Source organism: Macrobrachium nipponense, chromosome 21, assembly GCF_015104395.2.
Source record: "Macrobrachium nipponense isolate FS-2020 chromosome 21, ASM1510439v2, whole genome shotgun sequence".
Taxonomy (NCBI): domain Eukaryota; kingdom Metazoa; phylum Arthropoda; class Malacostraca; order Decapoda; family Palaemonidae; genus Macrobrachium; species Macrobrachium nipponense.
In genome coordinates, this window is record NC_087212.1 from 12,734,246 (window position 1) to 12,759,245 (window position 25,000).

At 36.6% G+C, this 25,000-nt stretch overlaps 1 protein-coding gene across 1 annotated transcript in view; it reads left to right on the forward strand.

Annotated features, from left to right (window-relative positions):
- The window catches only part of LOC135197801 (protein escargot-like), a 180,355-nt gene that overhangs the window by 146,833 nt on the left and 8,522 nt on the right, over positions 1 to 25,000 (forward strand). The gene's annotated exons all lie outside the window — the stretch shown is intronic.

Genomic DNA, 25,000 nt, shown 5'->3' on the forward strand with positions numbered 1-25,000 from the left:
GAGATGTATATTTTGTTTATTCTTCTTCATCTCTTTCTCTGTCTCGCATATATAACGTACCTATGATCTTCAGGGTGCGGGTTCGAATCCTGATGCGATCGTCAGAATTTCTTCATTTGGTTCGTTCAAGTGGATCTTATACAAATATATATACTATATATATATATATATATATATATATATATATTATATTGTAATATATTATATATATATATATATATAGTAGTATATATATATATATATAATATAATTATATATAATATTGAGGTGTAATGTAAAACTAAATAGCAGTCAATTATTACTGTTGTATATTTAAAAAGACAACGAATAAGAACAAAAGATCAACACATGAACACTGTCGCAAATAAATATTTCCCTAGAGTTGTGTAATAATGATATAACTTTTATTGCATGCAAAACCTCATAAATTGTGCTTCGAGTGATATATTTAGTTTATTATTAATGACATATTCGATTCCACATTTTTCATAATGAACGGTATGTACGAGTATTATTCAACTGCATTTTTGAGCATTCAGTAGGCATTAACCTTCAACAGGCATTGTAATCATGAACGTGACATATTGTAGCTAGAATTCAGGTGTCCATATCCAGCCCAGTCCTGCAGGACGAAAGTGCAGGGAATGGGAGTCATAACTGCAGTTCAATCCACGAGTAAAGACATTTTTCCGAGAAGTGGGAATTTATCAGTATGCCCCCGTACGGATTTATATAGCTCTGGTGACTCAATTTGTCGTCGAGGTGTGGAAATCTCACAGTGCTTTTATTCCCTCTTGAAGAGTATTCTCTCTTTTAAGACGATTTTCCATCCAGTGTGATTTATTTTCCTATTTAACTCCTTTATCGCATTCCCTTTATCTTTTTATTTTAAACTGAACTTAGTGGGAGGCTTTTGATTGCATGTCACCTCACACTAAGCAAGAAGCATGGCAAGTCAAGCCTGATTGCGATGACTCATTTATGGAGAAGTGGAAAGTAAGCGAAGATGGCGAGTAACAGGCGGTTTAATCGTCTGAAAGTTAAAATAGTAAGATTTGGGAATATTCTCACAAATTACGGAATCTTGAAATTACATATACAAGCAGCTATGGGTCTCACTTATAAAAACATATTTTACTGGCATTTATTAGGAAGTATATAATGTGGAAAAGACCTCCATGTCTCTTGTACACCATAGCTCCGTTGACGTTTGTTTAATTTCTTTTACTGAGATTGTCGTCTCACAAACACCCATTTTTGTCTGCTTCCATTTGTTCAGCTTCTCAAAAGACCTTTTTGGCAGCTAATAAAAAGTAAATGAAAGTGCTGACTTTGACGGCACCTTTTATATTCTTATTTCATGGTTTTTTTTTTATTTCATTGTCAGTTTTACATTAAAAAATAAGGAGATTCACACGTTTCTTCTATTTCCTATTATCATGGAGAGAGAGAGAGAGAGAGAGAGAGAGAGAGAGAGAGAGAGAGAGAGAGAGAGAGAGAGAGTACAATGGAAGAATGCTGTAGAGATAGACAGACAGCCAGACCAGGGAGGGTGTTGATTCTCTTAAGTACTAGAGGATAAAATTTGGTCTCTTCAAAGGAATCGCTAACGTGGCAGGAGAGGTCAAAGGGAAATGGTCGCATATTCCAAGATTCATTCAAGGGAGGTTTGCAGTTTTGAAGGGAAGACCAAATGAACGAAAAGCGCGACCAATTTATCGACAGTGAAGCAACCAGTTTTAAACGAATGAGTAGGTCATTCGTTCCTATGGCCGGAAGGAAACATTGGCCAGCAAGATCTTCGTTTTGCGAATTGCTGACGCGAATTTCAATCAACATTCGAGCTCATTTTTCTCTTGTATTCAAAATTTTATCAAATTGTTACAAAAAGTAAATGATGTGTAGTTTAACTGACCACAGATGTCAAATATTTTTATCTGAAAAATACATTGTAAAATGACCCATATATTGCCATTTCAATGCTGAATAGTCATGGAGATTCAGACATGCTTCGTAGGTGTGAAATTGTTTCAAGTCAATAGAGTCTGTTCAGGGGATGAGAAAATGCAGATTTTAGTACCGAAGTACTGCTGTGCTCTGTTCTTCTCTTTTTATGGTCGACACCTGCACTTAAATCCTGTGAGGATATTGCCCTCTCTCTCTCTCTCTCTCTCTCTCTCTCTCTCTCTCTCTCTCTCTCTCTCTCTCTCTTCAAGACTTTTTTTTTTTTCCTAGACCTGCATTCTTGAACGCTTACACTGCAGTGCATTTGGCAGTCAATAAAATGCAATAGAGAGAGAGAGAGAGAGAGAGAGAGAGAGGAAAGCACGCTGGTTTGAGAGCTGTCAAAAAGATTGCCGCTCAGCCTGCTGAAGTATCCATCGAGCGCGGTTCTCCCTCCGTCATGTCATTGGCACCAGTGCCACTCAGTTAAGTACTCGCCGTCGATTCATTCCCTGAAGTCTTTCCTGGTTGCAGGTACACCAATTGTGTCATTTTGCCAGTCCCTGCCACACATTGAAGTTACTTCGTCGCCATTAGGCTACAGAAATGTGTTAGTTCGTGTGTGTGTTTATATATATATTATATAATATATATATATATATATATATATATATATATATATGTATATATATATAGATAATATAATATATACTTATATATATATATATATATATCAATTAATCGTTTGGTTTTCGCCGGCCTTGGCTCTCTCTCTCTCTCTCCTCTCTCTCTCTCCTCTCTCTCTCTCTAGATATATATACATATATATATATATATATATATATATATATATATATATATAAAATATCGAGCTAAACAATGTCCTTTAATATCTAATTCGCTCTACCTCGGAATTAATATATTTTCATTATATATTGCTTTACCGAAGAGTTTTTTCTCGATAATAGATGCCTGACCGGAGGGCGCGAACCTATGGATCCTTTCACCCAGGAACGTCAGTGAACGCGTTACCCTCTACACACCGCGAGAGTCTAGTTCATGTCGCCTCTCACCCTCATATCACCTCCTTTCGCGCGCAGGTAATTAGTGGGTTTGGAGACAACATCAACCCACCTCGACTCCGGTATTGGTTTGTAGTGCTTTTGACAGCACGTAGACCAATCTATAAGTCATATCACATTTCCGTGATTCATATACAAATATCGAGCTACAATGTCCTTTTAATATCTAATTCGCTCTAACCTCGGAATTAATATATTTTTCATATATGCTTAACCGAAGAATTTTTTTCCTCGATAATAGATTTGGCCTGACCAGGGCGCGAACCTATGGATCCTTTCAAACCCAGGAACGTCAAGTTGAAGCGTTACCTACTACACCACCGCGAGAGGCTAAAAGTTCATGGTCGCCTCTCCCCTCATATTACCTTTCGCGCGCAGGTAATTAGTGGTTTGGAGACAAAACATCAACCCACCCTCGACTCCGGTAGTGTTTGTAGTGCTTTTTGACCAGCACGTAGCCCAATCTTATAAGTCATATCACATTTCCCGTGATTCATATACAAATATCGAGCTACAATGTCCTTTAATATCTAATTCGCTCTACCTCCGGAATTAATAGATTTTTCATATATGCTTAACCGAAGGGGAATTTTTTCTCGATAATAGATTTGCCTGGACCATGGGCGCGAACCTATGGATCCTTTCAAACAAACAGGACGTCAGTGAAGCGTTACCTACTACACCACCGCGAGAGGCTAAAAGTTCATGGGCGCCTCTCACCCTCATATACCTTTCGCGCGCAGGTAATTAGTGGTTTGGAGACACATCAACCCACCTCGACTCCGGTAGTGTTTGTAGTGCTTTTGACAGCACGTAGCCAATCTATAACGTCATATCACATTCCGTGATTCATATACAAATATCGAGCTACAATGTCCTTTAATATCTAATTCGCTCTACCTCGGAATTAATATATTTTCATATATGCTTAACCGAAGGGGAATTTTTTCTCGATAATAGATTTGCCTGGACCAGGCGCGCAACCTATGGATCCTTTCAAACCCAGGAACGTCAGTGAAGCGTTACCTACTACACCACCGCGAGAGGCTAAAAGTTCATGTCGCCTCTCACCCTCATATACCTTTCGCGCGCAGGTAATTAGTGGTTTGGAGACAACATTCAACCCACCTCGACTCCGGTAGTGTTTGTAGTGCTTTTTGACCAGCACGTAGCCAATCTATAAGTCATATCACATTTCCGTGATTCATATACAAATATCGAGCTACAATGTCCTTTAATATCTAATTCGCTCTACCTCGGAATTAATATATTTTCATATATGCTTAACCGAAGGGGAATTTTTTCTCGATAATAGATTTGCCTGGACCAGGGCGCGAACCTATGGATCCTTTCAAACCCAGGAACGTCAGTGAAGCGTTACCTACTACACCACCGCGAGAGGCTAAAAGTTCATGTCGCCTCTCACCCTCATATACCTTTCGCGCGCAGGTAATTAGTGGTTTGGAGACAACATCAACCCACCTCGACTCCGGTAGTGTTTGTCGAGGTGGGTTGATGTTGTCTCCAAACCACTAATTACCTGCGCGCGAAAGGTATATGAGGGTGAGAGGCGACATGAACTTTTAGCCTCTCGCGGTGGTGTAGTAGGTAACGCTTCACTGACGTTCCTGGGTTTGAAAGGATCCATAGGTTCGCGCCCTGGTCCAGGCAAATCTATTATCGAGAGAAAAAAATTCCCCTTCGGTTAAGCATATATGAAAATATATTAATTCGAGGTAGAGCGAATTAGATATTAAAGGACATTGTAGCTCGATATTTGTATATGAATCACGGAAATGTGATATGACTTATAGATTGGCTACGTGCTGTCAAAAGCACTACAAACACTACCGGAGTCGAGGTGGGTTGATGTTGTCTCCAAACCACTAATTACCTGCGCGCGAAAGGTATATGAGGGTGAGAGGCGACATGAACTTTTAGCCTCTCGCGGTGGTGTAGTAGGTAACGCTTCACTGACGTCCTGGGTTTGAAAGGATCCATAGGTTCGCGCCCTGGTCCAGGCAAATCTATTATCGAGAAAAAATTCCCTTCGGAAGTTAAGCATATATGAAAATATATTAATTCCGAGGTAGAGCGAATTAGATATTAAAGGACATTGTAGCTCGATATTTGTATATGAATCACGGAATGTGATATGACTTATAGATTGGCTACGTGCTGTCAAAAGCACTACAAACACTACCGAGTCGAGTGGGTTTGATGTTGTCTCCAAACCACTAATTACCTGCGTCGCGAAAGGTATATGAGGGTGAGAGGCGACATGAACTTTTAGCCTCTCGCGGTGGTGTAGTAGGTAACGCTTCACTGACGTTCCTGGGTTTGAAAGGATCCATAGGTTCGCGCCTGGTCCAGGCAAATCTATTATCGAGAAAAAATTCCCCTTCGGTAAGCATATATGAAAATATATTAATTCCGAGGTAGAGCGAATTAGATTAAGGACATTGTAGCTCGATATTTGTATATGAATCACGGAAATGTGATATGACCTTATAGATTGGCTACGTGCTGTCAAAAGCACTACAAACCACTACCGGAGTCGAGGTGGGTTTGATGTTGTCTCCAAACCACTAATTACCTCGCGCGAAAGGTATATGAGGGTGAGAGGCGACATGACTTTTAGCCTCTCGCGGTGGTGTAGTAGGTAACGCTTCACTGACGTTCCTGGGTTTGAAAGGATCCATAGGTTCGCGCCCTGGTCCAGGCAAATCTATTATCGAGAAAAATTCCCCTTCGGTTAAGCATATATGAAAATATAATTAATTCCGAGGTAGAGCGAATTAGATATAAAGGACATTGTAGCTCGATATTTGTATATGAATCACGGAAATGTGATATGACTTATAGATTGGCTACGTGCTGTCAAAAGCATACAAACACTACGGAGTCGAGGTGGGTTGATGTTGTCTCCAAACCACTAATTACCTGCGCGCGAAAGGTATATGAGGGTGAGAGGCGACATGAACTTTTAGCCTCTCGCGGTGGTGTAGTAGGTAACGCTTCACTGACGTTCCTGGGTTTGAAAGGATCCATAGGTTCGCGCCCTGGTTCCAGGCAAATCTATTACGAGAGATTCCCCTTCGGTGAAGCATATATGAAAATATATTAATTCCGAGGTAGAGCGAATTAGATATTAAAGGACATTGTAGCTCGATATTTGTATATGAATCACGGAAATGTGATATGACTTATTATATATATATATATATATATATATATATATGCTTAAAATAACACAATAGATGCACGTGACTTCATGATATAAACGAACACCACAGGAATATGATAGGGAGAAAGTTAATAGCCAGCGCTTTTACCTTTGTTCAGGCATTGTTGAGACACACAAAAATCCTTAATAAAGCCGAAAGTGCTTGGTATTGACTTTCTGCCTACCATTTTCCTGTGGTATTCGCTTATATGCATACATAATACATACTATTGGATTTTACCTTCCGTGGCATGATTCAAAGCATCACGCGCACTTGTTTAAATTTGTTGCTACCAAAGAGACGTTGACCTAGTCGTGAGGTTTAAGAATTTCAGTCAGAACTTGATAATAGTTTATTGCTTTTCAATTGAATATATTGTCATCTAAATGATATTGTAAATTAGGAATGTAGGTGTGTGCATGCGCGCGCGCTCTCATGCGTGTGTTTGTAATGATTTATGTTACCATTTGTGTGTCACGGTTGTTTATTTAATTTAATTTTGATTGTATAAAACTTTATCATACTTTTTTTTAATTGGTATCGTTTACATTATTTCCTGTTTTACGTTAACCTTGGCAATATAGGAAGGAATTTCACAAAATATAGTTACTTTTTATCATGTTCAATAAATTATTTGTACTTTTAAGTGCGAACTGCTTGGACACTTAGTTTGTGTTTGTGTGCTTTCGTTCGTGTCTGTATTTTGGGCATATAATGTCACTTATTTCTCCAGCTCATTTATAGGGTGATCACTGTTACACAGCAAAATTATTGTTATTATTATTATTTATTTATTTATTTATTTATTTATTTATTTATTTTATTTTTTTATTTTTTTGTCTATCACAGTCCTCCAATTCGAATGGGCGGTACTCGTAGTGTGGGGTTCCGGGTTGCATCCTGCCTCCTTAGGAGTCCATCATTTTTCTTACTATGTGCGCTGTTTCAAGAAGCACGCTCTTCTGCATTAGTCCTGAAGCTACTTCAGCCTCTAGTTATTATTATTATTATTATTATTATTATTATTATTATTATTATTCATTCCTTCGGAGCAAGCCAAAAGGCCGTGAGCTTGTATTGCAAACTTCCACCGAATAGATTGCCTATATTTTTTTTCCTGTGGTTGCCAATATTCATTTCTAAAAGTTTTCCCACCATATGACTGAAGGGACGACTTATAGCGTCATTTTGCTGTCTCCGAATTTTCTTAGATACCATACTCAGGTGCTTGAAACCAGACGATGACCGTATATTCTTACTTAAGCCATGAGTTTTGTCAAAGCATCGATAACCTGGCTTTTCACGGCTTTGTTAAGATGTTCACAAGTTCGGACTTCTATCTCAACCCTCTAATTTATTACTGTCCCTTTTGACGTTATTGGCACACTTGTAATATAATAATAATAATAATAATAATAATAATAATAATAATAATAATAATAATAATAATAATAATAATAACAATGCTTAAGAAATAGACCTTTTAAACAAAATTCATTAAAGGTTGTTCGAGATTTGGCGTATAATCATCTCATCAGGAAATTCACAGAGAAAATACGTACCACCAGCTAATTTTTCTTTTACATAAACAAAGCTCCGCACAGAGTATAGCAGTTAGTGTCGTGGCATGCAATTCAGATGTCACGGGTTCACGCCTCCCCCAGGACGATTTTAAAAAAGATCACTGGCTCATGATCAGTTGCTGCTGCAGTGTAGGGTCTGCAGTGTGAGGTTGAAACAACATTCTTTGGAAGCTTGAATTTCAAGTAGGTGGTCCCCTTTGTGCTTGTTACGTGTGAATAGGTTTCATCAACTGAAATATAATAATAATAAATATAATAATAATAATAATAATAATAATAATAATAATAATAATAATAATACGTTCATGACCTAAATCTAGAGATTTCTGAACGATAGTGGGAATTGAAAGAACTCTACAGACACAGGCACTCAGGTCCATTCAAAGGCCAAACTGCAAGCCAGGAACATATAATTTTCAATAAAGGCATTTACATGTTTCTCCTACAGACGTTCAAAAACTTTTGATAATATGACTTATAGAAAATTGCCAGTGATCAGCAGGGATAGTTTTACGTCATGGGTTGAGTACCAGTTTTCCAACTTAGCTACCGCTTTACATTCAAAACACGATTGGAGCGAATCGTTTTTTTTTTCTCTGAGTTCACTATATTGTGTAACATCTTATTTGACCTCTTTTCACAGTCGTGTTTTATTTTTTAATCCGGTTGATGCATTACCCGGATAAGTATTTTTATTTTTTGTGAATTCATTAACTTTGCAGGTAAAGGGGACGTTAATATTCAGTCTTAGAGTTTTTACGATTTAAAACCAATTCCCACCTGTCCAAATGTCTCCTCACCTCATTTCCTCAAGGACGCCGTCTTCTGATTTCCTTAGAGAAGCTGAAAGCTCCCTTCCTCAAAGTTGCCCATTTTTCACATATGAATTTCCGCAACTCATTCCTGGAAGCTGTCGAATATGTACTCCAAAATTACTTGAGTACGAATTATGGTTATTGGTGGGTATGATTTTATACATATAAAGAGAGCAAAAAGGAAGATTTCTAAAGTGCTGAAATATATATATAGAGAACGTATAAGTCAGCGTTTATGTAAAATACAATTCAAAGACGAAGCTCACACAAATGTACAGGAATGAGACTCATTAGGGCAAGGGTGTCGCTACACACACACCATATATATATATATATTATATATATATATATATAGATATATATATATATTATATATATATATATATATATATATATATAGAGAGAGAGAGAGAGAAGAGAGAGAGAGAGAGAGTAGAGAGAAGAGAGAGAGAGAGAGAATGTGTATGTTGTGTGTTTGAAATACTGTGTTTAAACTCTGCAGGATTTTATCGCCTTTTTGTTTTTTTATAAGAATAGCAGCAGAGTAGGCGACTGTCCTCTCGCCGAAGGCAGCAAGAATTTGTGTGGTCTGGTGGTGGGGCTGCTTGCGTACAGGTGGTTTGTTGCTGTACGCTGATTTCCTTGAGTTAGATTTATCACCTCGATAGCCGGACTATCTATACCGGGCATCGCATTGGTGGCTTGCTCACTCCATGTAAGACAAGCTCATTAAAGTTTTCATTTTCGATTTTCGTTTTTAGTTGTTCGCGACGCCCCGTGGTTTATAGTAGCGCCCAGATCATTCGGGCGCAGACGAAGTTCAACTTTAGTCCGAGGTTTAATTGTCGTGTTGATTTCTTGAATCAGATAAACGGCGATTCGACTTTTTATGTTTTTCTTTCTATTTCAGTGTTGTTTCTCCTTGATATTCGCGGCTTTCGAAAAGCTCCTCTGGCATTTTTCTCACATTTTCATTTTCTGACAACAGACCCTCGGCTGGGCTCTCGTTTAATCTTATTGATTCAGTTTTATTTATGTTTCTTTGGTAAATATTTTTTGGCAGCTAAAAGTGTTGACTACACCACTGAGAAGGGATAATGATGTAAGACGCAGAGTAAAGAAACTGTCAAGTGTTTGAAAGAAGAAAAAATGAAGGCTGGAAATGATCAGTGATACTTTCGAGTTGAATCTAAAATATTGTTGCGATGATGTTATTCCGTTTGACAGGGGAACGGAAAGGGTTCGGTACCACTGAGAATATGTTACAGACTGTAGCAAAAGCGTTGATCGATCAATAGGTTCAATTTTGCTAGTTTTAATGTGGGACTTGCTTATATTTTACAGCATGTATTAATACCAATAATAGTTTTCCTTAAAGCCCATCTTAAATTTCTTAGTCCCATATCCGTTTATTAAATCTCTGACACCGTCATTCAGCCAGGCCACTTTGCATGCCGTGTAAGATAATATCATTATATGGTCACCCTTTGCATTTTGATCTTCCCAGAACAAGCCATCCAACACACAGTCTTCGATACGCTGTTCTTTCTAACAGTTTTGTCTTTTCCTCCGTGAGTTTCAGTACCACAACACAGTTTCCTAGTTTTATTTCTGCTGTGACCAAATTGTGGCGTGATCTTCCTAATCGTGTCTTTGGATCTTTGAAATGTCAGAAGTTAACTTTGTGCAAATGCTCTTTCTCCGAGCAGGCTGACATGAATCTCACTTCATTGTTTATTTGACATTTTCCTTCTTTTATGTTGGTCCTTATTTTTTCTTATGCTATTTTTCGCTTTCTCGGGGAGTAAGCCTACAAACTACTTTGTTGTTCTTCTTGTTGCTGTTGTTCTTGTTGGGGGTTAGGAAAAGTCTATGGAAAAAAATGAAAAGGTCTGAAAAAGGTGTTTCGCGTTGAGTCGAAGATACAGGCATTTTAGGAGAGGATATTTATGATTTATGTATTAGAATGAAAATGTAAAAATGAATAATGTGTATGTTAAACAGTACAGAGAAATTATTTCTAACAAAATATAGCGTATTTGATTTAATTTTCGTTGGTGAAACAAGGCTCTATTTGACTGTAGATATTAGCGCGTTTTCATTTACGTTAAAAGTTAGGAATATAATGTTTATAACTTATGCGGGAACCACAAAATATTGACGTGATTAACACGATAATTTACCAAACGTAAATTAGATAATACAGATAATACTTTCAGGTAAGTTGTATTTATTTAGAGTGTAGGAATATAAGTTGGCGTAACCTTACGCTCAGTCTGTTGGTGTCCTACGTAAGTAATGGAATCGGTTCCCCAAGAAAACTATGTGGGTTCTAACTGACGTCCTGTCCTATATTTCCTACGAAAAAGGGTCTCTCGTCCGTCTCAGCAATGACTGCGTCCCCCATATATAGCACATTAATTTGCAAGCCAGATTTGCAACCTAGCAAACAAAAACTTTGCCAGTCATCTTTCATACTGAAAAAAAATTCATGTTTCAAAATTTTAATCATCTCAGCAATACGAACTATATTCCATGGCTCCACGTAAATATTTTCAAGAAAAACTCATTTGTAAACAGGGACTGTACAACTACATTTGCATCCTCATTTCGTCTTCCTGGAACAGAAGAATTACAACACCTTTGATGTTTAGTTTATCATTAATTGGATTTGCAGTGACAGTGAGGACGGAATTAGAAAGAACGCTATGTTATTGTCTTATAAAGAAGACATAAGTCTTTGAAGGTGATATGAGATAAACGACACAACTTAAATGAAATTTCAGCGCGTCATAACAAAGAAAATTGACGTAACACTCGTAGGTGTACTAGTACACATTTGCGTTCAACCCCTCCCCCACCCCACCCCCTATTGTTTGAAATGAATAAACACCATGTTCAATTAACTGGGTCCGAACGGTAAGATACAAAAAGATGGCAGAAAGTGCGATCGTGCGAAACCTTGTTCCTCAGTGTGTATCCAATAGGCAGCGTTCTCTCTCTTCTCTCTCTCTCTCTCTCTCTCGTGTGTGTGTGTGTATGTGTATAAATTATATATATATATATACATATATATATATATATATATATAATATATATATATATATAGAGAGAGAGAGAGAGAGAGAGAGAGAGAGAGAGAGAGAGAGAGAGAGAGAGAGATTATATATATTATATGCATCTATATACATATATGTATATATACTATGCATTATATGTTTCATACACACAAAATGACAACCCGTCACAATTCCCGTAAAACATCAATACCGTCAGACGACAAATGAAGCACTTTTAGACTCCAACAAAAACCATCGATAAATAAACAAAGTGAAAGACATAACCTGCCGCAAGGCAAAGAAAGAGCCTCCGCTTCTGCCGCCCCAGTAATCTTCACTGTAAAGAAAATGATAATAAAAAATGAAGGAGATTAAAAGAGAAAATCGAATGTGTATTAGCGACTGTGTGCTGTTGGATATATTTGCGTGGCTGGTGTGCTGACAGGTTTGTTTACATTGGCCGCATCTCAGGTGAGATCGAGGCACCGTTTGAGGGAGGCGAGGATACACGGTGCCACTCGCAGCGCTCTCCTCTCTCTCTCTCTCTCTCTTCTCTCTCTCTATATATATATATATATATATATATATATATATATATATATATATATATATATATATATATATATATATATATATATTCGAGAGAGAGAGAGAGAGAGAGAGAGAGAGAGAGAGAGAGAGAGAGAGAGAGAATCATGAACAATGTTGTTTCCAAAAATGTAACAGGTTTTAGGTGTAAGTATATATGAACATAAATATCTGGTTGAGAAGCGAAAATCTAACTGTTTATCGTTTCTTAGATTAAATGAATGAAACGAAAGAGGTAACCTGAGAGCCCAAAATATCTGCGTTGTTTGTGTTGTAAATTACATGATAACTATATACATATATCCATACATATATACATATATATATAGATATATAATATATATATAATTATATATATATATATATATATATAATGTATATGTATATGTATATATGGAGAGATAATATGCATACAGAAAGCTTCCATGTATTTTCGGATAGGTGCCTTTGTTATCCCAGCCACAGCAGTAGAATAAGAAAATCGACATTTACATCCATGTTTCTGAGAGCATTACGAATATGTAACCCGAATAAAAATACATTTAAAAACTCTACTAACACTGCCGAAGGATGTATATTTTTTCAGAGGCTAGGTAAATTATGTGACAAATTGCATCCTAGTCACACTAGAAACATGTTTGAAAAGTTGAATGAACAGCATAAAGTTTCGATGTTATGCGGAAGAGAGCAGCCCACAATTCATTCATGGTAGAGAAAGCAATCATCATAATATTTAGACGGGCGCTGAAAAGCTTTCATATTTTAACGGCTTGTTGGAATCTCATGTGAGTCAGGCGTTAAGGAAGAAAGTTTTCAGAAGAAACATGAATACCCTAGATGCAAAGCACTGTCCAAAGAATGTGAACCATTTTTAGCATTACATCATAGTTTGGTCTAAATGACAACATGAATAGTCAAGCAATATCTCACAAAGATTACTTCTCCACCTTCCCACTTGTAACTGTTCTCACAGTGTTCTGGTTTCTCTTTACTATTTCTTCCCAGTATATTTATTTTGATATCTTTGGAACTAGTTTGTACTCTTGAACATATCTCGTTAGAAAAAACTAATTGGGATCTATTGTTTAATTTTTACACTGTGAATATACTGGATAATATACCGATTAGATATAGATATATATGATATATATATATATATATATATATATATATATATATATATATATATATGTGTGTGTGTGTGTGTGTGTGTGTGTGTGTGTGTGATTTGAATAACCACAATGCCCTCCTAACTTGCTAGTCAATCGTTTTTATTGCCCACTTGGTTACGATGCTGAGGATGGCTCTATTCCAGCTCTAATAAGTATATCTGAAAACGACAGGTATATTTATGTATGAGAGGCTATAGACCTTTATCCTTCTCGTGATCAGATCGGCAAGGTGACCTCGCTGTGATTATGGGATCTGGGTTTGTTTCCCGCTACCGGACATGATAATTTCTTGATATTTCTTTCACTTGGCTCTTAAGGCTTTGTAGTGACAAGCGTATCCAAAAAAGCGCGAAGAATTCGAGAAGTTAAGAGGGCATCATGGTTATTACAATTACATATGTATCTGGTAAGAAGTTGTAAGTAGATTCTACATGTATAAATATATATATGTATGTATATATATGTATATAGTGTGTGTGTGTGTGCCCTAGATAGCTTGTGTGTTCGTGATATCCTGTGTCTTGGTGCGAAACATATTTTCACGTTTGTCTGTCAGTGTGCAAGTGAAGTGAGTTCATTTGAGAAGTATTTGTAATTGTAATGCTTTAATTATCGGTGAGGATTTTCGAGTAACCCACTGATAATTGTAATAAATTGCTTGTTATGGGAAACATTAATTTTCAATGATGTGACAAAATTTGGTTCATTTCGTTAATAAGTCGAACGGGAATTCTAGGACCTCAGTGCGCAGAAAACTCTCTCTCTCTCTCTCTCTCTCTCTCTCTCTCTCTCTCTCTCTCTCTCTCCTTATAATAATAAATCTTCTACTGTTCTCTGGGGAATGTCACCTGAACTACGCACAACATATTTAAAAGCAGTTGTTCAAGGAACTGTCAAACTCGATGTTCCGAACATATCAACCTGCCCCCAAGCACCTTCAGAAGAGTAATAAACAGCTGTGAATCTTCTCGGTCCGCAGGAACGACAAATTTAATTACCAGCAAGCAAAGCCACATCGACGAAGAAGAAAATATACCTGTTTACTCATCTGTGGCCACGCCAGCTCTGGAGTTTCATCCGGTGAGAATAATGAAAGTGCTACATTCTCAGTCATCAAGCATACCACACATGAATACGAACAGATTAGTAACTAATCATCTAAGATTTATTGATGCACACAGTAGAAATTGTTTATATTTTAAATCAGCTGCAGGTATCTAATGATGTAATTGAGGTTCATTTAACGTATACATTTAAAATCTGTTCTTAACAAATTTTCATATTATTTTATTTAGGCATTATTTATGGTTTATCGGAGAACCAGTTCTAATTGAAATGTTCTTATGGTTTTTGGTTGTCATATTTTGAATCTTAAGGGAAATAATAAAAGCCATAAGTCCATAGCGCTCTTATATTTAATATATACCTCTTCAGGATACCATATACTGGAGAGTACGTGTATAATATATGATAATATAAGATATATATATATAATATAATATATAAATATATATATATAATATAATATAAAATAATATAATATAATAAATATATAAACGGAAGAGCAACCATGTCTTGCCCCATTTTTATTTCAAATTTGTTCTTTGCATAATTCCTATCTCCTCCTTTCTTCATTTCACGCTTATTCCCCATTTGTATCTCCTTTCAACAACCGTATATTGCCGGTTTATTAATTTGAACAAACACACGTGTCCACCAGACGCCATGTGCTCTCAGGAAGGTCAGTTCCCTGACCATTTGTGCCTCTGGTAAACCAAAAGCTTTTAGTTTCATCGGCTCACTGGTTAGTGGATTATAGAGGGAGTTGCAGTTAGATAAAGAGGCGCTTGAGGTTAACAGCCTCATCCCAAAATGATTTGAGAAGAGTGAGTTTAGTGTTATGTAAGTATATATATATATATATATATATATATATATATATATATACTATATAATATCTATATATATATATATATGTAAGTATGTATGTATCTATGTATTTATAAATATTTATTTATTTATATATATAATACTTATGTATATATGAATACATTCATATACATAAATACATGCATATCCATATTTAATATATATTATAATATATATAGATATATATATATATATATATATATATATATATATATATATATATATTATATATACCATACTATATTATATATATATATATATATATATATATATATATATATATGATTATATATATTTGTATATTTTTGTATTTTTTATACGTGCATTTATTAATGTTTTCAGCAACTCTGAGCGTTGCACTAAGTTTTGTTCTTATGAGTGACGGAAATCTCATCGCCCGTAAAATTCTTTCCCTCCCGAAGCAGAAGGGCCTTTGGTCCCTCCTTCCCTCGTTAGGGCTGTCAATATAAACGTATACAAGACCCTTCATGCATCAAGCAGTCTCCCACTCGAGCCGCCTCCCTCCCAAGCATTTCTTAAGAACAGACATCGCATATAAACACATTATATTCGTTGTTTGGATGCAGGAAGCGCAGCTGTCGTCACTGGGCATGTGCCGACTCATAGCCACTTTCACTGTCTGTAGGCCTCTACTACAGGCCTGGTAGACCTGTGAGGAGCTGCTGAGAGAACCTGGAGAAGAAAATGGGAAATAAGGTGGAAGAGGATATGTCAAAATGAGATAAATAACTGCTGTTATTTCTTCATCGTTATCTTCTTGATGTTTTTATTTTTCATATTTAATGCTGTAATAACTGCGCGCTTTTTTTTAGCATCAAAAGTACCTGTGAGAGAAATTATATGAAATGTTTATTATTATTATGATTTATTATCCCATGCTGTTACTAATTAATATAACTATTGGCTCAGTTACATGGCCTTCGATAGTAATAGTTTGTTTATTTATGTATTATTTTATTTTTTCCAAATACGAGATATGGAATCGTATTTCTTGACCCTGATGTGTAGTAGGAGAGTAGGCCTCCATAAGCACAGATGCGCACATATGGGGCACGCGTGCGCGCACAGGTTCTCACAAGGTCATGGCACCATCTGGGTATCGGCGCCCTCAGTACCCGACCATCCCATTAGGAACTTTCTCTACTATGTCCTTTTCATTTTTCGTCTGCCATCCAGTTTCCTTTATAAAGTCCGTCGCATTATATTGCCTTTATTTTTATCATTCCCTTTCGTTTTTTTTCAGTTGGCAGACTTTTATGTTGGTTAGATTTTGTGTTCTTTTAAACCAGCTGTAGTTAGTACTGTCTTACAGATACAAAGAACGTGAATTAAGAAATGTTTCTTCTAAACATATTTTATGATGTTTGTCTTTATGGTTTCCCAAACACGTATCAGTTTTTGAAGAAAGTTTCCTTATTAAGTGTTGATCAGATGGTTTCCGAACTAAATGTTTATTAAAATATAAAGCGTTCACAACAGAATTGATCAAAATAATTTCCTCACCAAGTATTTAGAAGGGAAGTCATTTCCTTGGGTTTTATAAGCAAAGTTTCTCCTCACGGAATTTCATATTGAGCTTTATTAATGTATTTTCCACTTAACATACATTTTTCTGTATAACTGGCTGGCTTCAGGGAAATGTGGGAAGCGATTGTGGATTCCAGTCTTTAGGTTCCAGTAATAACGTTCCACCAGGAAAGTTTGATTTTCTAGCGGTCTTTCATTTTTATAACGAAATATTCTGTCTGTAATTTACTATAATATATCAACACGACTCCTTCTGGAGCACCATTTTTCTGCGTATTGTACATGTTTTATATATATTATATATATATATATATATATATATATATGTTTGTGTGTGCTTTACACACACACACACACACACACACACACACACACACACATATATATATATATATATATATATATATATATATATATATATATATATATATATATAGAGAGAGAGAGAGAGAGAGAGAGAGAGAGAGAGAGAGAGAGAGAGAGAGTTATTACATCAATTACTACATAAACAACGCACATGCTTTAAGCTCCAATATTTCTGATTTCGTTAAATTCCTTGGTTACTGGTAAACAGATTTAAATTGCCCCGTAATTATGCCAGACCGAAGGCAGTTCGGACGACACCAAAGGTCTTCATGGCACAATATTTACATTAAAGCAAGTGGCGGGAAACGTGCTTCAAAGAGGGTTTGCTCAGCACCTCTCTCTCTCTCTCTTTTCCTCCCCCTCTTCTAGACCTGATATATATACCGGTTGATTTTTTAACTATCAGGAATGTGTCCTCTCTTCTTCAGTTCTCGCCTTGCAGAATGGCGGATGTTTCCCGATGATAGAGAGCGGATGAAAACATTCAAGGATTGTAAACAAAGCTTCCTGTCAAATCATGAATCTTTCGGATCACAAAGAAGCAAGTTTGGGATGAGTGCCGAACGTGTGCTTTTGCTTGAAACAAGGAAAAATTCATGCACATAGTTTGAAATAAAGAACAGAACTGCTTGCTCTTCAAACGGTCGTATGTTTTTCAGACTTTATTACGAATCATTACTTACTCCATGAGGCTTCATTTTTTTTTTTAAACTCAGTAGTCATTTACTCTTTAACGTCTGCTCCTCTTGCCTCTCACAGTATGCCTTTCATGTCCCATTAAATTTCCCGTAGGTGGGTAGTGCTGTTAGTTCACCTCATGCGGTGCACTATAGGCATTATTTAAGGTTCATTGCAGCGTTCCTTCGGCCCCTAGCTGCAACCACTTTCGTTCCTTTTACTGTACCTCCTTCAATATTCTCTTCCACCTTACCTTCCACCCTCTCCTAACAATTGATTCATAGAACAACTGCGAGTTTTTCCTCCGGTTTTGGCTTTCAGTCCTTTTACTGTTAATTTCCCCTTCACCGCCGAATGACCTCATAGGCACCAGTGCTTGGCCTTTGCCCTCAAATCTATATTAAACTCGTTACCAATTAGCATTAGCAGGCAAAGTTAAGTTTTTCATAATTGTTGCTCTTAGTGTCCTTGACTGTAGTAATTCTCTATTCAATTCGTTACCAGTTAGCATTGGCAATCATAGTTCAGTTTTTCACATTTGTTGCTCTTCGGGTCCTTGAGGTTCACTATAGCTGGTTCACTTAAGGTAGATTCGTGGATGAGCCAAATGCTTACGAGACGTTTGTTTGGAAGCCACTGATTGGTTGGTACCGGAAGGTAGGCAGCTCCCAGCCAATCAGGGTCCGCCAAACGAACGTCTCGCAGGCATAGGGCTCACCCAAGAATCTACCTTAAGTGAATCAGTTATACAGTTCCAGCAATGTCTAGCAGTCTGCATCATTGAAATAATGAGTTGACATAGTCTGATCGGCTGTCTGGCATCTTTCGCGCCTGTGAGGTGATCCTTGACACCCTTCAATCGATCGATGATTCATTCAACGTCTTTCAATTCCACTGATGAAGGGTCTGGCTGTCAGTGAAGGCTCAGCGAATTGTCTGCGGTTTTTTCTCGTGGCTCGTAATGAATTACCTGATTTTCCAGCAGATAGCGTAGCTGAAAGCGGGGGGAAAAAACGTACAACAAAATGTCTTAGAACGTTATACAATGAATTCCAAAAGTTTTGATGACGAATTGTGATTTAATAAATGGATGGAATTAGAAGGAAAATGTTGTGTAACCTGATGCAAATCAAAGTCTATGCTAGATATGGTTTTTCTTTCTCTTTCATTTGGAGAAAAAAGAAAATCCTCTCCGTATAGTCAGTCGATACAAGTTCTCTGCCTTGATTGCGTGAAGTAAATAACAAAAAAAATTAAACGAGGTATACTCCTGCTAAATAATATATATGAATATAAGAATATATATATATATATTATATATATATATATATATATATATATAATATACATATATATATATAATATATATATATATATATACATATGTGTGTGTCTGTGTTTGTGAAAAGGAAGTGTTAAAGCACTGAGATGAATATTCGGCGTAACGAATGAAGATAAATAAGAATCGAAATTTTGTTGATTGAATATTTCTATTGTACTTCTGATAAACATACTACATAACACGCAGTGTTCATCCATGTATTTTTTTCTGTATCTAACTCTGCTTCACTCTCGACGTGGTTCGGAAGTCACGTCAAGCCGTTGGTCCCGTTGCTGAATAACCACTGGTTCCATGCAACGTAAAAACACCATACAGACAGATACCTATGACAAATAATTCGCAACCGTAAGCTTGCCGTCGTTCAGCCCTTCTCATCACTGGCCCTTGAACAAGCATGCAGAATGAAGGAGTCTTTTTTCCGAACTTCGTGTCACATCACCGTCCTTTCTGACAGCGTGGATGCAATGGTCGGGTACGTTTAATGAGAGAACCGAAAACTTTAATCTTTTTTTCCCCTCGAGCAAAGATATTGTTTTGGCCTCGTTGCAGCAGCAGCAGCAGCAGCATGAGTAAGTGAGCAATTCAAGGAAAGGCAGCAGGTGCCCTGTGTCACCACTTGACAAGGCAGATGATGAATGCCCCCCGAGGCTAAGCGAGGATAAAGGACGACTTCCAAGTTCAAAAGAAATCGCGAAAAAGCAAAAAATAATGTTGACACCTACGAGATGTGGGAGGTAAGTGCTGAGTTCTCTTTTTCTTCATGCAGTTTTTTTTTTTTTTTTGGGGGGGGGGACTATGAGAAGGTTCCGGTACGCTTCTTTAATATGAAATTTGGAGAAGACGTACGATTTGCGGATTCTGTTTCTTTATACTTATGTCTGACTGTCCGTCTCCCTCCCTCTGTCTGCATTTATATACTGCCCGTAAATGTACCTACTTCAAAATCTCAGGAATTGTACTTGTCTTTTAGAGAAGGGTGGTGACGTCAGCCACAATCTGGTAACTGAATGGTTTTATCGCAAAAGAACGCGTTTTATAAACTCCATTGTAATGTGTATTATTTTGTCAAAAATTCCCATTTTTCCACAATATCTTTGTAAAAAGTAAGAGTTTTTACTTTAGGTTTTGAAAATCGTGTAAGAAAACAACCCCGAAATTTACCAAGCAAAACACATTTACTTTAATATATTTGAAAGTACTGCATGGACAAAGAGAACAGTTACTTTTTGCGTTTCCCGTCGGCCATTTGTATTTTTTTTCACAAAAAGTAGTTAGCAAATTAAACCAAATGTTCGGAAAAATTGTATATCCCCGGTAGATTGTATAAATGAGTTTTCTTCTTATTTTCATGATAAAAAAATAATCCCACGTTAAGCATCGTTCAGTGACACAAAAAATAAAAAATAATATATGTATATATATATATATATATATATATATATATATATATATATATATGTGTGTGTGTGTGTGTGTGTGTGTGTGTGTATATATGTATATATATATATATATATATATATATATATATATATATTATATATATATATATCTGCGAATAGAACTTGCTCTCTAGTTTGATCCCACTGTCTTAAAGTTAGCTTTCATGCGGTAAGTAACGGGCCAAAATAAAAACGAGATTAGGAGAACTAAAACATTTCGTACCTTGACAGACAAAAATTATTCATACAAGGTAAAGGAATAGCGATTATATAACTTTCACTTCGTAACAAATTAGTTATGCCAATTATTGTACAATAAAAATTATTACCTTCGTTTGGACAGCGGCTACACACTTTGCGTATACTTAGAACTAGTATAATTTATTGTTACAATAATAGTTTGCATACAAAACATGACGACAGAACAAAGAATCATTTTCTCTCCTGCCTAATTCCGCGGCAACATATATTAGCATGCACGACTCACTAACCTAAACAAGCAATGTATGCGGCGTGCATTCACAAAATTATTTGAATGACGTTGTCATTTTTGATGGTACGAGTATACAAGTAATGACTCTAATTTAGGAGCAAAAGACAGAAAGAAATAACAGAAGACAACTAATAAATTTAGTCTTATTAATCAGTCACTCTCGTATAGATGAGAAATCGTTAAGATGAATAAAAAATTAGTAAGTTTCAATGTAAGTCTTTGCAGATGAAACGTATTTTTTTTACCCGTATAATAATGTGTATTTCTAGTGATGTTTTATTTAGCATTATTTGGGCAGTTGCTCCAGCGCGTCACTGTTTAACCAGGATATTATGTAGCAAAGTCGGTAAAACTGCTGAGGTTATCAGTCTATCTTAGAAGGCACTTCATTTTGCACATTAGTGATATAAGTAATCCTTTTTTTAAAGGTTTTGCTTTGTTGCAATAGTTCTGGTGTACTAATTACAAGGTAATATGTATTAAAATTGACAGGACTCTGACCTCATTTTGATTTCTTGACCGGGAGAAATCACTTGATTCATTGCCAGTCAATAATTTCCCGAAACTAATAATATAACCAACAGAGCAGACAGACCTGACTGAGGGATCCGATCTTGCCTGGCCTGTGTGTCAAGCGCCGTTAAATCGGGGTTTGTGGCGCACCGTGTAACCTCTCTATAGCAACCAAACACGTGCACGGAAGGAGGTTGTGTCATATTACATCCTTTAGGACCCGGTTCGAGATTTCAATGGAACTTCCCTTTAGGATGCCGAGATTTACAACGCTTAATGGGTCCCCCAAGCTAACGGATGTCTAGCAGAGACGTTTGGAAGTATATGTGCTAAGTAGGGTTGATTTCTAGGAGTTTTTGCCCCATGGCTAACCTGTCACTATTGAATAATAATACAAATATAATAAAAACAACATTTTCTGCTGCATAGATAAGGCTGACGGCGAAGGGATTGCTGTTGGTCATAAATAGTTCAAAATGATAGATAGCAACAGTGCTGTGATATTACTTATTAAGTTAAGTTTAACCAGACCACTGAGCTGATTAACAGCTCTCCTAGGGCTGGCCCGAAGGATTAGATATTTTTACGTGGCTAGGAAGCAATTGGCCACCTAGCAAAGGGACCTACAGGTTGTGTGATTCGAACCACATTATATTTTGAAATAAATTTCTAATCACCAGAAATAAATTCCTCTGATTCCACGTTGGCAGAGCGGGGAATCGAACTCCGGACTACCGAATCAGTGGGGGAACACGTTAACCACTCGTCCAACGAGGAACTGATATTGCTTAAACATGATGATTATAGAAGAGATAATTGGAGGTCATACGTAACTCAAAGAGAAACAGTACATGATAACATCGGGAGGATAGTTGGAATACAAGGAAGTAAATCCGATGTCTATCTATATATGTACATGTGTATACGTAAAGTATGGGAGTAGATGATCCCTAGTAGACAGTGGTTAGGACATGGGACGCTCGCAATCTCATCTCAAAAGATCCTCTGGGAAGCAACCCATTCTGAAGGCAAAAGTCATATGTATATGTATGAATGATAGTATATATATATATATATATATATATATATATATATATATATATATGTGTGTGTGTGTGTGTGTGTGTGTGTGTGTGTGTACATACGGTATATATATCCATGTTTATATATGTATGCGCATATATGTATGTATGTATATATATATATATATATATATATATATATATATATATATATATAATCTCACTTTTCTGGGTAATGGCGAAAGCCTACCGACGACCAGCAGTAAATGGCAGTCAAGTGCCATGGCTCAAAATGAATGAGAAGAGGGATAAAGAAGGCGTATTACTGAATGACAGGTTCTAATTCATCGTTAGGTTTATGTAAGATCAACTTGCCTCAGATGGGCTTCTTGGAAACTCGGCGGTAGTGCGTTCGAGACAGTCTGTTACCTGTGCGTGTGTTGCCTCTGACGTTTATGAGGGAGGGACCTTTGACCAGATGTCGTTCCTGGCCTCTTCTCCACAAATGAGCAATAAGGTTTTGTGTTCCGTCCCGCTGCCTTCATTGCTTTTACCTAGTAGATCAGTGAGAACACGAAGTGCCTTCATAATTATCTACTGAATATGATAGAACCAAGATTAGAAAGCATTTGTAGCCAGGGACCTTTACTTTCATTTAGAAAATGTCCTTCGCAGGGCAAAACGAAAACTCAGAATTCTAGTGAGGAGGCTCCGCTCCGACCCCCTGTGATCGCATCCCTACGTACTACTAAACATGATAGGGAACCCTCGTGCCTGCGGTTTGTCAGTTCTTACATGTGTGTGGTGCGAAGGTTCGGGCGTTGACAGGGAACTTGTTAAAAGAAAGGCCGGATGTCTCATTATTGGAACAACAACGAAATTTTCTCCCTCTTTCTCTCTCTCCTTCTTCTTCTTCTTCTTCAAATGGTTCTCATTTACTTTTTATTTCCTTCACCGTATTTCATTCGATCGTACTACTAAAACGGCGTATGTTGAACCTGGGACCCATATTTCCTTTTAAGAGAGAATGGTTCCATATATTACTTCTTTCGATGCCTAGTATTTTTGAAGTTGTCCCTTTTCGTGAAAACTCCTTCGTGAATTTGTTGACCAAAGCGACGAATTGGGGCAAGGAAGGTTTAATGCGAATGGAAGATTATTCATTCTGAAGACACCATACATTACTCTCTCTCTCTCTCTCTCTCTCTCTCTCTCTCTCTCTCTCTCTCTCTCTCTCTCTTTCCACCCCTAGGGAAAATGCGTTATTTATATATATATATATATATATATATATATATATATATATATGTTATATTATATATATACATAAATATATGTATAATATATATGTATATATATATATATATATATATATATATATATATATATACATCGAGCTACAAAAGTCCTTTAATATCTAATTCACTCTAACCCTACGGAATTAATATATTTTCATATATGTTCTTAACCAAAGGGGAATTTTATTTGGCGTTGATAGAATTGTCGGCGCCCGGGCGCGAACCCAGGGCACATACAAATCCAGGACGTCAGTGAAGCTATTTACCCACTCTACCACTGCAAGAGGCATAAGTTAATGCCGTCTCTCACCCTCAAATACCTTTCGCGCTCAGGTATTCGCTGATTTGGAGCCAGCATCAACCCACCTCGACCTCGGTAGCGTTGTAATGCTTATGACAGCACGTAGCCATTACATAAGTCATATCACATTACCGTGATTCATATACATACATCGAGCCACAAATGTCCTTTAATATCTGATTAGATATTAAAGGACATTTGTAGCTCGATGTATGTAAATGAATCACGGTAAGTGTGATATGACATATATATATATATATATATATCTATATATATAATATATATATATTATATATATATATATACATATATATATATATAATTTTTTATATATTGCCTCTTTGAAAGAAGGAAGTGCCCTTCGACATTAATTTGCCTTTTGCGGATAATAAGGTATTTCTTTCTGTTTTTTTGTTATGCACACAATTACACACACAACTTGATCAGTGTTTTCATTTTCAAGAGTTTAATCCACTTTGGTGTAATAATGTTGCCTTGATGCCGTGTTGTAATTTGGTTTGTATACAAATAATTTTAGCTAAACTAATGTGAATGCTATGATAGTGAGAACAATTTTTATCTCATTTATTATTATGCAGAT